Source organism: Zonotrichia albicollis, chromosome 9 (assembly GCF_047830755.1).
Source record: "Zonotrichia albicollis isolate bZonAlb1 chromosome 9, bZonAlb1.hap1, whole genome shotgun sequence".
Lineage (NCBI taxonomy): Eukaryota > Metazoa > Chordata > Aves > Passeriformes > Passerellidae > Zonotrichia > Zonotrichia albicollis.
Window position 1 is genome coordinate 25245255 of NC_133827.1, and position 13460 is coordinate 25258714.

General features: G+C 41.3%; 1 protein-coding gene across 4 annotated transcripts in view; it reads left to right on the plus strand.

The window, feature by feature from the left end:
* ACSL3 (acyl-CoA synthetase long chain family member 3) overlaps positions 1–13460 on the plus strand; it is a 49862-nt gene that overhangs the window by 3705 nt on the left and 32697 nt on the right. For all 4 annotated transcript variants that reach the window (XM_074547050.1, XM_074547049.1, XM_074547052.1 and 1 more), the window contains exon 2: positions 11669–11772. The gene's annotated coding sequence lies outside the window, so the exon portion shown is untranslated. The remainder of the gene's footprint in view (positions 1–11668; positions 11773–13460) is intronic.

Sequence of the window (13460 nt, forward strand, 5' to 3'; positions counted from 1 at the left end):
GAGGTCTGTGTCCATAAGGCATTTTGCACCCTGAGGTGTGTCAAGTGGTGGGACTTGGTAGCCCAGAGAGCTCCTGCAGACTCCTTCTGTGGAAGTTTTCAAAATCCAGCTGAGTAAAGCCCTGAGAAAGCAGGTGTGATTTCACAGCTGACTCTGCTTTGAGCTTGAGGTTGTAGCAGAGTCCCCCTGATGTCCTTTTCCACCTGAATTATCCTATGGCTCTATCTTCTTTTTGCCAACAGAGCAGTTGCAGTGGAAGGTTGTGAGCCAGCTTATTTAGGGTTAGCAGTGCAGGTTTACATGTCAGGCTTGGAGCAGAACAGCAAGCACTCAAGCCAGTCCTAGGCAGCTCTCAAATGGCAGCACTTTATTTGGTTAATTATGCAGTTAGAGTTGGAAGAACCTGCTCTTCCTCCTGAGGGCCTGGTCTACATCAGGGCTTGCCATGGAGTAAAGCCTGAGGGGCTCTCAGGATTCAGTACTCAGGTACAGTTTGGGATTTAATGATTTTGAGTCTGTTGAAGGAAATCATGTGGATAAGGCTATATCCTAAACACAACTCCTGAATAGCTATTCTAAAATAGGGGGTGGGGGGAAGAGTGCAACTTAGAAGAAAACTCCAGTCTTATTCTGTATTACCTTCTGAATCAATTAGAGAAAAGTTGTTCACAATTCAAAATGGTTTGAATCAACTCAGTTCAAAGCTTGCAAGAGTCTTTTACTGATCCCTGGGAAGGAATCCTCACCCACGTGTCTTCTCATTCCTTAAGGGAGCCTGCAGCTCATGGGAAGTCAGGGTGCTGGCTTCAGGTGTCTATAATCCCTGAGGAGGAGGTGGCAATTTGTCACCACCTGTGCATTGGGACAGTATCTTTCCCTCAGTGTTCATGAGCCTTGTTAATTACAAAAATGTGCTAGTTAATTACCATATCTGAAAGGGGACAAGCTGCCTTCTCAGTCCAGTGAGTTTTCTAAAAAGCAGGGAAGATGATTATTTGAGTTACTTATGGATTTTCACTGTTGATGTTGAAAACAGCAAGAACAAACTGCAAATCTCCCATTGCCCTATAAAACTGGAAATCTAGTGCTTTGGTTTATAGAGCTGTGTAAAATATCCTTACCTTGAATGCTTGTATCTATTAGATGAAACCAGTATGAGACCTGAAAGGGGAAAACAGATAGTGAAGATTGGAAGTGACTGAAGCAGCAGAGTGGCACTAGTGCAGTACTGCCACATTGATTCCCATCTATTTGCTGTGTGACATTCCTGTGTGTAGAACATGCTCTACTGAGGTAACTTCATAAAGATACTGTGAACAGAAAACTGTGTAAAAATGCTTTTTCTGCATCTTTAGAGGCAAGACTTCTGCCTTTGCCTTACTGCTCTCCAAGACAGGGTATGGAACATCCCTCATGTTGTTCAGGGTGGCTGCTCAGACGTGTGGGAAGGCTTGGCCATCCTCAGGAAGGTTTTCCATGGGTGCTGTGCTGCTTGAGCAGTTAGTGCAGTGCCATACATCAATGTGCATGCTGATGTAAATTCTGTTAATCAGACATACAGTAAAATTTCTACCAACCAAAGTTAAGACAGTATGAGAAGACGGTCTGTGAAACTGAGTGTGGTCTGCAGTCGTTTCACCAAACCATTATTAAAATCAGTGTTTATGAACTCATTCTATGAGAACCCATGAAAAACTGGAAAGTGGAGCATCTGTGGTTAACTCAGAATTTAGATGAGTTGATAATTTGTGTTTGGTAAAGAAGTATCTGTAGTTGGTTTTGAGTATATGAGTATGAAGAAAGGCAGAAGGGAAGAGAAGAATAGGAGGTGATGGCTTGCAGGAGGATGTAAATGGTAATGTAGAGAAACATCTGCTTTTTGGTGTCTGCAGGTTCTGTGAGGATTTTTGTTGGTGAGTGCTGAAGAGAGGTAAAGGCAGCAGGCACCCAGGGGAGACAGCTGTCCCAGGAGTGCTCAGGCAGGAGCTTGGTGATCTTTGTGGCAAACTGGGTTTGGTCTGTCCCATTGCAAGTCCACGAATGACTTGTACAGCCCTGGTAACAGAACTTTCCAGGCATTTACAGCTGCAGTTTAATTGTCCTGATGAAGTATTGCTGCACTGCATTGTTCTAGAGAAACTGTGAATAGAGAAATGCTTTTCCTAATGGATAACTTTGAGATGCACAGAAAGCATTTTCCAATTCTGCAGTGCTGAAAACTGTGTAGATTTTATTTTTTCACCTTTCTTGAGGGTGCTTGTGGAGATTCTTACCTGCTTTTCTTACAATCTGCACAAAAGGCTTAACATGGTAACATCCAGTACTTTCAAGAGCAAGGTACAAATCCACTTCCCAGCAGGGCTGTGTGCTCATGTGTGAATGTCCAGGTCACCAAGGCAAGGCTGTTAGTGGGTGTTGGAAGGGGGGTGAGGGTTTTTGATCAGGAAAGCCAGGTAAAACAGACACTTGAAAAAATTAAATCTTTAATTTACTAATAGAATCAGTTATAGTTAAGAAAAAAAAAATAGTCTTCTGCCCAAACCTGTGTTTCACAGTCACAAATGCAGTTGTGGCCAGGTCAGCTTGTGAAAGGACTGACACATCTGCTACCCTGACTTGTTTTTTTGTGTATCTATACATGTGTATACATCTGAGATAACAGATTCTAAGAGTACAGTGGTTGAAACTGCATGTATTTTAATTACATCATTAGCTTAATATTTCATGATTCTTTGGGGAATTTTTTTTAAAAGCAAGATTTATTTCTCTTGTTTGAAATGCTAGCGGCTCATGAAACATTTGAAATATTTATATTCTTCTTCTAGAAATGTTTAATAGTCTATTCTGGACTTCCACCTTGTCAGATTGTATTAATGTCATGCTGACATCTGTATAAGACAGACAAAATAATTTTTCCTGAGAATATTCACAAAATTCTTACAAATGGTGTTGCTACCTTTTGTGGTGGTGGTACCTTTATCTTTAAAAAAGGTCAATGCTCTTGAAACTTAGCAGTGAAGGCTTTGCCCAGCCACGTACCTCAATTTTGGTCATGTTTACATAATCAGAGTCTAAGGGTGTGTTTGATTTCCCTGAAGAGAAAAACAGGAATCTCTTCTACCCAAACCTCCCTCTACCTACGCAGTATTTGTGTACTGGTCCTGAGCCACTGACTTGAGTGATCTCCTGGGAGGATGAGGAGTTCCTTCCTCACCTTCATCCCATTTTGAACATATCTGTGGGCACTGGATATTGTCCTCTGATTGTTACCACCTGTGTAAGTTTTGCTTTTAAGGGTGACACATAAGGGCTTGGAGCTGAGAACCACACTTGTGTAATGCTGCTTCTCAGAGAATAAAATGGCTTCTAATTTAATGAGACCTTGTTCCCTGCTTGCTTTGAGTTATGCAATTGTGGAGCATGTTCATGACTGATCCTGCCTTGCTTTGCTTACAAAAGGAAGAGTGATAAAAAGAAAGAAAAGGATATTTGTTCCAGTGTGATGGAGAGAGGTTGTCCTGATACTCTGTTATTTCTAAAGCTAGAAAATAGAGTGATGACTCAAATAAGCAGGGTAGACTTCCTTATGCCATGGTTAAATAAATTATAGTGCTGGATTTTGAACAAGAGGAATTTTTCTCCAAGCAGTGTAGATATAAAATCTAGATCAAGTAGCACTTTAGGAAAACACTGAATTTGAAATAATTTGTTTTTCCTTGGCTGTTTCTTTATTTTGTAGTACCGTATTCCCCACTGTCCCTGGAACTTTAGAGCAGCCAAGAGAAATAAAAACTACACAAAGCAGTTTGCAGAGAAACAACCTACTTGTCTTTCAGCCTTTTGTGACTTCCCATCAGTCACCACACAACTTGTTGAATGCAAAATGTGCTGTCTGTCCATAATTAGATGGAGGAGTGAGGCTGAAGCATTAACAGCCAAAATCATCTTTGGTAGTTTTCCCCAGATTTCATCAAGTGCTTGATTGGTCAATGGTTTGCCCATGGTTTCCAGGCTTTCCAGTTCTTTTTGGCAATTTGGTGTATATGGGGCTATGCTTGTATCTGTAGGAAATATTTACTGAAGTCCCATTTCTACTGATTGTGTGTGCAGCATTTTTGGTGCCTTATAAATTGGTTTGGTTTAGTTGGAGTTTTTTGAAATCTGAAGTTAAATAAGTGAAGTAATTTTTTAGCATTAGGTCCTAAATAATACTAGGAGGGAGGCAGTTTCTGGCCGTTACAGGACAATAGTTGCATTTGGACATATACTCCAAATCTTAAGCAATGTATTTCTGTTAAACCAGTTTAAGAGTCAGGCTTAATCATCTGTAAACCTGGGTGTTTAGGATGTGGGGTTTCACAGACACCACTGTGAGCAATCTAAGAAGCAGATAACTCTGGTTTTGAGAATAGGTTTATAACCTGTGGCAGAGGTAAGGTTACTAAAAGTGAAAATTACATATTCCCACAACTTAGTGCAAATTTCATTTCTCTCTTGCATTTGTGCTCAGGAAAAGCTCCACAGGTTATTTTTTGCATTTATATTGCTGCTGGAGTGAAGCACTGCTTTTGAGATGTTTTGGTTAGTCCTTACAGAGAGATTCAGTCTGCAAACTCTGAAACTCCCAATGACTCTTGTGTGAGTATTGGCTTGAGACAAGACCTGCTAGGGCTGTGGCTTTTATAAATTGCATTCCTGTTTTCCTGCTATGTGGCTTGAGGGGGATCTCTTCATTGTACCAAGGGTGAGTGTTGGATAACACAATCTGAACCATGCACATGGGTTGAGAGCTGCAGTGTTTCCTTAATAAAGTGGTGATTCTTCCTGAAGGACTTGTGACTTCCATTGCAGACCAGAGGAGAGGGGTTGCTCCTGTTCTGGGGTTTGGAGCACTACAGTGGAGAGCATGGGGTGTGAGAAAAGGAGATATTCTTGTGGGATCTACTTAATTCCATTTGTTTTGACAGTAAATCACTGTAGATGACTGGACACAATGATGGTGTTTAAAAAAAACAAACCAAACCAAATCTAGCGAAACTCCAAATAATTGGAACCTGAGAATATATTTATCCTTCAAAAGAGAAGGGGTATTAAAAATGTCACCAGCTAATGTCATTTAGCATTTCAAATTAAATGGTGAAACATCGCACTTTATCACTTTGATAACTTAGATCATGCTGTGGATATCCTTCTTGCTTTGAAATGTATTGTAAAATTCTCTTATGCATTGTTCATCTGATATTTTTCTTGTGAGAAATTTGCCTTAAGACTTGGAATTTTCACACTTTTTCTTGTTAAGTCTATATCTTCTATTTTGTTCTCAGAGTTGTTTTGTTACCTGAGTATTCATCTGCTTCTTGTTTTTCAGGAGCTTCTGGTGTAAGGTTATCAAGTCCCCCAAGATTTGCACCGAGCTGTGCAGTTGTTTTGATGTTAATTAGTAGCTATGGGTAGGCAGTTCTGATGAAGCAATTGCATTGTGAAACCTGTAGAGACTTGTAGGCTTGGCTGATCTTGTGTCAAGTTCTGCTGACTTTGTGGGGTTACACCTGGATCCCTCCTTTGTGCAAACTAGAATAAAGAAATCAAATATCTCATCTTGGTATGTGAATTGACATTGCACACCAGGGAATGAGCCAGCATCAGTGCCAACAGTTATTCCTAACAATATCCCATCAAACAGAGAAGAAATGTTAAAGGAAGAAGGCAAAGACAACATAAATAGACAGGCTTACCAGATTTTGGACCTGGCCAAAATGAACTGAAAAATGAAAATAGGGTAATGGGTTATAATTTTTACTGTGGCACTACATGAACTCAAATTCATCTAAAAGTAAATAAGAGCAATATTCTGCATGCATAGCTTCTGCTGGAGAAAAAAAATCCCAAAGCACCTTTACAGTTAAAGGGATTGTTTTGTTAATTTTTTTTGGTTCTGATCTAATGAATACATGACTAGAATACAGTACAAACCACATTGAATGTATGGAAGTAGACCATCTATTTTTGTTATGTTTTCTAAGAAACAAACAAGCCAGAGCTGTTAATGCCTTAGCATTTCAGATTTCCCAGAAACTGGAGAGCTGATGCTAGGTTGTGTTTTGTAGTAGAAAACAGCACATGAAAGCATTCTGGTGAGTCCCTGGATCGGGATGGAGAGCAGAGTCTGCCTCCCAGTGGAAGCACTTAGGGCAATTGACTTAAACGAGCCGGAAAACGACTGCAGGAATTTGGAGTGATAAGCTGGCAGTGATAACTCAGCTGTTCCACCACTTCTTCAGTAGGCAAAGGTTACTGAGGAAGCTTCTGGCCTATTTTTATGCAGACTTTTTCATACTGTATGTGCCATGGTGTTGATGCTCTTGTTTATGCACTCTTCCACGTTTAATTTGTGTCTGTGGTTTGAAAATCCAGCAGGATGCTGGGGAAATTGGTGGTTTCATCTCTCTCTAGCAGTGAATTGGCAGATACTGAAGTTCCTCTGAGGCCTTCCCTGCCAGTAAGGTACTTTACCCATTAGTTTCTTTTTTTTCTCTGTCACAAACATGAAAACATTTAATTTAGTTTGACACTAAATGCGTTTCTTAAATGTTCTAATGATTTGCTTATGAAAAGGAATGGAAGCAGTGCATTGACAGTATCTGGCAAAGTGCCTGAAATGAGTTAAGACACTTGTTTGCCATGAAGTGTCATGTATGTAGTGGGAGGGGAAGGAGATGAAAGATGGAGTAGCACTGGATTGTGTTCTGGCATACATGATTTTAAAAAAGTGGTTTTAGCACAATTGTTTTTGGGAAGTGTTTTCAGGTTTGCTGACAAAGTTGTCACATTGGAGCTGTGTTTTAGTGTTCTTATTAATAAAGATATGTTTGTCAATCCACTAAATATCTAAACTGTCTTGAATAAGTTAAAAAACCCCCCTTATTTAAGGAAAATAAGTTTTAAAATGTTTTAAATAGAAAAAATCTAAGATGTAGTGTTACAATGACGCTTGCATTTTTAGTTGATTTTATTGGAAGGGTATTCATGTTATGGGTCAAGGTAGCTTTAGGAGTGTTTAATTATTCTTCCTGGAACTCGTTAGTGTTGAACTCACTTGGATTTAGTTTTATTTTTCACCTGGAACAAAGGTTTAAACTCAAGTTTGTAGCCTGTGCAGTGAAGCTGGGCGTTGGAATCCTGTAGCTTTTTTGTGGGGGAAATAAATCTGTTTGTCTGTTTTGTTTGTCTGCTTTGTGATGTCACTTTAGGTTTCAGTGTCTTCTAAATGTTTCATTAGGAAGCATAGGAGAAATGTACAAACCTGGGCCCTTGCTGTCCTGCAGTGTGCAGTGATATTGCAGACAGTGGGGCTTGGGTGTACCTAAAAGAGGTTGATATCAAATAAAAGTTTTTAATATCCGCTTATCATTAACTTTTTAGAATAACTGGATATACTAAGGCTCTGTTTTAGAGAAAGAACTGTTCTGTGCCCTCGAGAAGCATCAGTTCCTTCTATCTAGTTTAGTTCTGTGTTTCTGCATTTGGCTCCCTGTTGTCTGCCAACACTAGGTGTGATTTTTTTTTTTCCTACTTGATGTAAATTAATCTATAAGAGGAAAAGGAATCTTTTGTAGATAGTAAAACTTCCTCCTTTGTATCAAAATTTAGTTAATACCATAGAGAGTGTCTCTCTAGGGTAGAAGACTAGAAGGCTATTGCGTTCTTTGGTTCATGTAATTCCTACCTTTGTAGTATCTTGGTGTTTAACAAGGACGCAATAATTTATTAATCCTAATAACATGCCTTTTGGCTGCTTCCTAAGGAAATTGGAGTATAATTTTACAAACATAGCATTGACATGTGAAGGACATAAACTAAACCCCTTTGTGTTTATAGGATGTGTATTAGCCCATACCCAAAGTTTAAAGGTATTTAAGCCTGTAACACTTGCACCCCCCAAGGCTGAGCTCCTGTAGAAGTAAGCAGTGAGATGATGAGCAGGAGAGCATCAGGTTAATCCCCAGAGCAGAGTGCTGTGACACCCGTGTCACAGGGTGTCCTGCTGTCCCTGTGCTGAGCCTGCTTCATCCACAGCCCAGGGGGATTTCATCTGCAGCTCCCCTGCCAGGCTCCTTCCTTCTCTCTCCTCCTCGGGTTTTGCCTTGTCAGTAACTCCTGTCAGGTCATGGTTACTCAGTTTGCAGTAGCAGAAGAATAACATCTTTTGTAGTGCTAATTTTCTGTTGATTTAGGTGATTGCAGTGACTCAGGGTAGGCTCAAACCGAAGTTGATACAAAGGAAAATCCAGCATTCCACCGTGAGAAGGAGAGGGTTTAAACTGGATCAAGCAGCTAATCTGACTCACTCCTAGCCACACAGGCACTGGTGTGTTGGTACAATGGAGGGCAAGAGTGGAATTACCTTTTGGAGATGAACAGTCTGTTTTTATTAGCAGCCCAGCGTTAAATCTGCCTGAGCCAGGCTGAAATCACAGCCTCGGGCTGTGCAGTTCATGTACACCCTTTGCTGCCCCAGCAGTGTGTTAAGCTCCTACCTGGGAGCTGGTTTGTTCCAGGTCATGGTGCCTGTTCCATGCTGCTCTGTGTGCCCCTGTCTTGTTGTTATCTGATTTCTAGAGTCCCATACTGTTGCAGTCATATTTCTAAAGTCCTGTACCTTCTCGATGATATTTCTTGGGGGCAGTTCTTCACAGCACAGACTTCTTCTTGTGCTGCTTCTTAGTCAGAGCTCTTTCTAGGCTCTCCCTGACTGGCCAAGCCTACCCCCTTTTATCACACTAGTTATCTTCACTAGCCACAGCTGCAGCCCATCAAAAACAACCAGGGCTTATCAGGGCAAGGCCTATATACAGATATTCAGATACAATACAGATATTTTACTAAGACTTCTACTATACCCCTGTGCTGTTCAGAGCCACGCTCCTGCCGAGCAGTGCCTGAGGTTCCCTCAGGACTGGAGCTGGGTTGTAGATTGTAGATGTGCTTATGCTGAAGCCTTGAGTGGGTTGAGTTGTGGAAGCAGTAGTGGGAGTGCTGTGCTGGCTCTGGCCATCTGCCAGCCCTGTGCTCCCTGGCAGAGCGAGGGGAAGCATTTAAAGAGCCTTAGGGTTCACCCAGCCTTGTGCTGGAGGTGGGTCACAGCTGGAGACTGCAGATCATCTGAATAAGGTAGCTCAGAATTACCCTATGTGTCCTTTCAGAGACTGTTTATTCTCTCAATGTCCTGAAGATCTGCTTCCTTTTGAGGGCAGAGACATAATCAATAGCAATTTTGGTGTCCCACCATCCCTCTTTCTGTGTGAGACCACAGCAGTTCACAGGATGTGGAGCAGCAGGGAGGGGAGAGTCCATGAGAGACAGGTTGTCTCCTGTCCAGGACTGCGAGTGAGACATCAGGGACTGCAGTTGATGTGGGAATTATTTTCATTCTTATGTGCTTGAAAGAGTTTCAGGAGAACCTCTGGCTGAGTGTGTGCCTGTGTTACAGCCATGCAGTCTTCTTGTAGATCTCCCTGTAGCAGAGGCTGTTCCATGCCTGTGTGGTCATGTGGAGCTGCTGAGGAAGGTCCTGCTGGGTTTGTTCCCAGTGGGTGGGGGTTCCTGGGGGTCAGTGCTGAGCAGTGCTGTTCCTCCCTGCTGAAAGCAGATGTCCTTTGGGACAGAGCCATGGGCCTGTTCCAAGCCTGACTGCAGAGAGGCACTCCTGTTTGTAACAGGGTCCAGGTCTGCCTGGAGAAGGGTTCTGGGAATGTTTGGGATGCTCAATGGAAGGTCTCCCTTGTGCTAGAAGTGATGCTGAGACCCAGCAGCAGCCTGGAAAAGGGAGACTGGGAGGGGTCAGAGGCTGGAAAATCAGCAAGCAAGGGACCAGGACAGCGTGTGCACTGGTGTGGAAACCACAGGGCCTGGGAGAGAGGGGCCTGCCAGGACGGCCTGGAGAGCAGCACAGCCCCCACGGGCAGTGCCAGGGCAGCAGAGCTCCCACAGGCAGTGCCAGGGCAGCAGAGCCCAGGGAGTGCAGGAGGTGGTGGGAGGAGAGGCCTGTGGGAAGCAGGGAAGGGTGGGCTGGGGAGGTGAGGTGTGTCCTTGTGCCCACATTGCTGTTGCTTCCAACTTGGGAGGATGTGCTGAGGACCAGCTCCTCTCCAGGGACACAGAGCATCCATTTCCAGCATTCAGTAGGACTTGCTGGGATTTCTATCCTCTGTTTGAAGAAATATGTGAAAACACTTTTGCTGTACCTATGAAGAGCATCTGTTTTCAAACAGAGCTGTCCCTTAAACCCATCTTGCCAAGGAGACCTTCCCCTTAGGTAGGTGCATGTTTGGGGCTCTCCTCTGCCCTGTTCATCGCCTCAGGCCCTCCTTGCTTCACAATCCAGGGAGTTGCCTTGTGAAGCATTGGTGGTTGTGTCTGTGCACATTTGGTTTGCCTTCTTATTTTTATATAGATGACTACATGAGTATTTTTAAATCAGTGATGGGGATTTCTTTCTTTTTGGTCTCTTCTTTTTTGTAAAAGAAAGGCTTACTAGCTGAGTGCTAGCAAATACTGACAGCTCGAGTGAATTCCAGATGTAGTAATAGCCTGCCTCTTGAGGGTTGTTAATGTTACTTTTTGAGTCCGGATGTAAACTAATATGAGCTATTTTTTTGGTACAGTTAGAAGTATTACGGGCTTTGTTACATTGTCTTGGGAACTCCTATTGTTATATTCTGTAATGAAGAGATTGGGCAGTACATGAAGATACTCTGGTTTTTTGTCTGTTAAAGCCTAACCCAGTGAATAACATTTTTATCCTTACAGTGAATGTTAATAAATCAGGGGGATTTTTTTTGCAAGATTCACCGATAAGAGAAATTTAATATGTATTTCTACAACTATAAATTGTTGACCAAAATGGTTTTTTTTTGCAAGAGTATCTTGGAGTCTCTGGGTTGGAGTTTGGTTATTATGTGTGAAGTCATGGAAGTCAAAAACCAGGGCAGTGAGCATGCTGGGTGCTCACCTCAAGCAGCAAATAGTTAATCCACTGAAACTAGAAAAGATTATCTTTAAGAACTGTGTAAATAGTAATGTTTGCATAAAGGTAATAGGTACAAAATGTTTGCATTGGCCTATTTTAAATGTGATTTCCTGGCACAGGTTTTCAAGACTTCTTTCTGCAAAGCACAATAAATAAAACTTTAATGTATAGTAGAACAAAGTCAATAAATATAATGATTACTATTTTATTAAGTCCTTTTGTAAAGTGTTCAAGAATATTTTATTGCTCAGGCTGAAGTGCATTCTCTGTGTGGGTGGATACACAAAGATAGGTCTGTCTTTTTCCTGCCCCACATGGCAGAGTGTACAGAATGTTTCAGTGTACACTGAAAGGCAGTGGGGAGTGAGAATTTCTCAGGGAGACAAGCACCATGAGCTCCTGAGTTCAGCCAGAGCTGCTGCAGCCACCTTGATTGTTCAGGACTCAGGTCTGAGCAGTGCCTGTGCTGTGGGTCACATCTGGCTTTGTGATAACTCGTATGCAGTGGGCCTGGACTCTCTGAGCTGATACAGTGCAGTATCAGATAAGAAAAAGGTTTTATTTATTATAAAATACGAGTGAAAAAATGGAGGATGTGTTTTATAATTGCTGTATTTAATGGGAATTTTCCATTTTTAGATTTCATGCAGTTGCCTGTGACAGCTCCTGTTGAGTAAACTGAGACTGGAACATCTTGTATCAGCTCTTGAACCGGTACCTGCCACGATGAGAAGTTGCACAAGGTTCCTTTTTTTCTTGTTAATTCATGCTTTTATTGTCATGTAATTGTTATAAGCAGGTCAATTAGTAAACACATTCCTTGAAGGATTTTTTTCTTTGTCATCTAACAAAAGTTTTCTTCTGAAACTAAAGGGTATAACAGTATTAGTGTAAGTAGTATATCACACCAAATCACTGATTATGCATTAAGAAGGATCAGTCCTGAAAAGTGCTGGTTTATTTCTCCAGACTCATGAATGAGTGTGCTGGTTGCTGCTTCTTTCTGCTGTTGGAAAAGTGTGTCAAACTAAATTTATGGTCTTGCTCTTTCCCATTTGGTGACTACCAGACTAAACATGAAAGACTTGTTGCTGAACAGCTGTTATGCATATCCAGAGCCCTTTGCTTGAGCAGATTTTCTCCACGTTATATTCTTGTATAAATTAGCAGCCCTTTCATCCAGGATTTCACCTCCCAACCTTTCCTGCATCACTAGTCAGGGTCTGAGCGCCGAATCCTCAAAAACCCCAGCAGGATTATGTGAAACCAGGATGGACTCATGTTCTATAAGAACATGAGTGTTTACTGCTAATCTGCCGACCAAACCACTGAGTTAGAATATTACCACATGTCATGTGTTTTTATTTGTCAGTGATTAAGCTACCTAAGAACAAAATTCCAGTGATGAAAATGCAGTCAACTTTCTCACTGTGCCATAGTCTCATACTTGCAAAAACTGCTTGGGATCGTGTCCTCTGCTTTCTGTTCCCTGCTCCAAAATGATGGGTTTGCTTACACTCTTTTTATAGTCAGAAGCAGTCATCTACTTCCAAAATTAAAAAGTACAACATATTGTACTTGAATTACATGTTAAACCATGTATAGTATTTCATTAAACCTTTCAAAGTTTTGTTTTTTTTGGGTACTACTTTTTTTTTAAAGGCAGAATTTTAAACAGCAAACATTGCTTCCCTTTTAGGCCTTCCAGGTTTGATATAACCTTGAAAATTTCACTAAAACTTCTCATTTCTAGATTAGTTCTGCAGGTAGATTTTTAATACTGTATTTTCATTTTGAGTTTTTAAAATAGCATGCATTAAAGGTTTGAAATAATAATTGTTACAGAGAAGAATGCATGAGCAAGCATTGCATCTTAATGTAAACAGTGCTGTTCTTTTACATTGGCATTAAAAGTGGTATTCTTAATGGAGGTTAAATGACCTTTTGTAAAAGGAAAATAAAAACCAAGACAAAATGTACTGTCATGTTCAGCTGCATTGGTTTTGCTTGCTGTAAAACATAATTGCCTTACATCTAGCACTCCAGCCTCAAGTCAGGGTAGAGTTTTGCTTCTACACTCTCATCAAAATGATTTTTTAATTGAATGTTTAGTGATCCACTTAGCTGACTTTGATGTTCTTTTGGGAATGGCAGTTATAAATCTGTGGGGCACAAAGGCAGTTTAAACTGCATCTCCTTTTTTTACCTGGTATTTTCCTCTTCAACAACATAGCAAACAAATCAACAAAATGATGAGTTAAAATGCAGCCTCTGTTCTTCAGTTACACAGGGAAAGAGGGGGAGCCTTTGTATTGACACCAAGGAGCTTCCTTCATGTCAGGGCTCAGCTCTCCTTAGAACCATCACCCTACAAAGATCCTGGAGCTTATTCTGCTAATGAAACTACTGGAATATATTTTTCTTTTTTGTT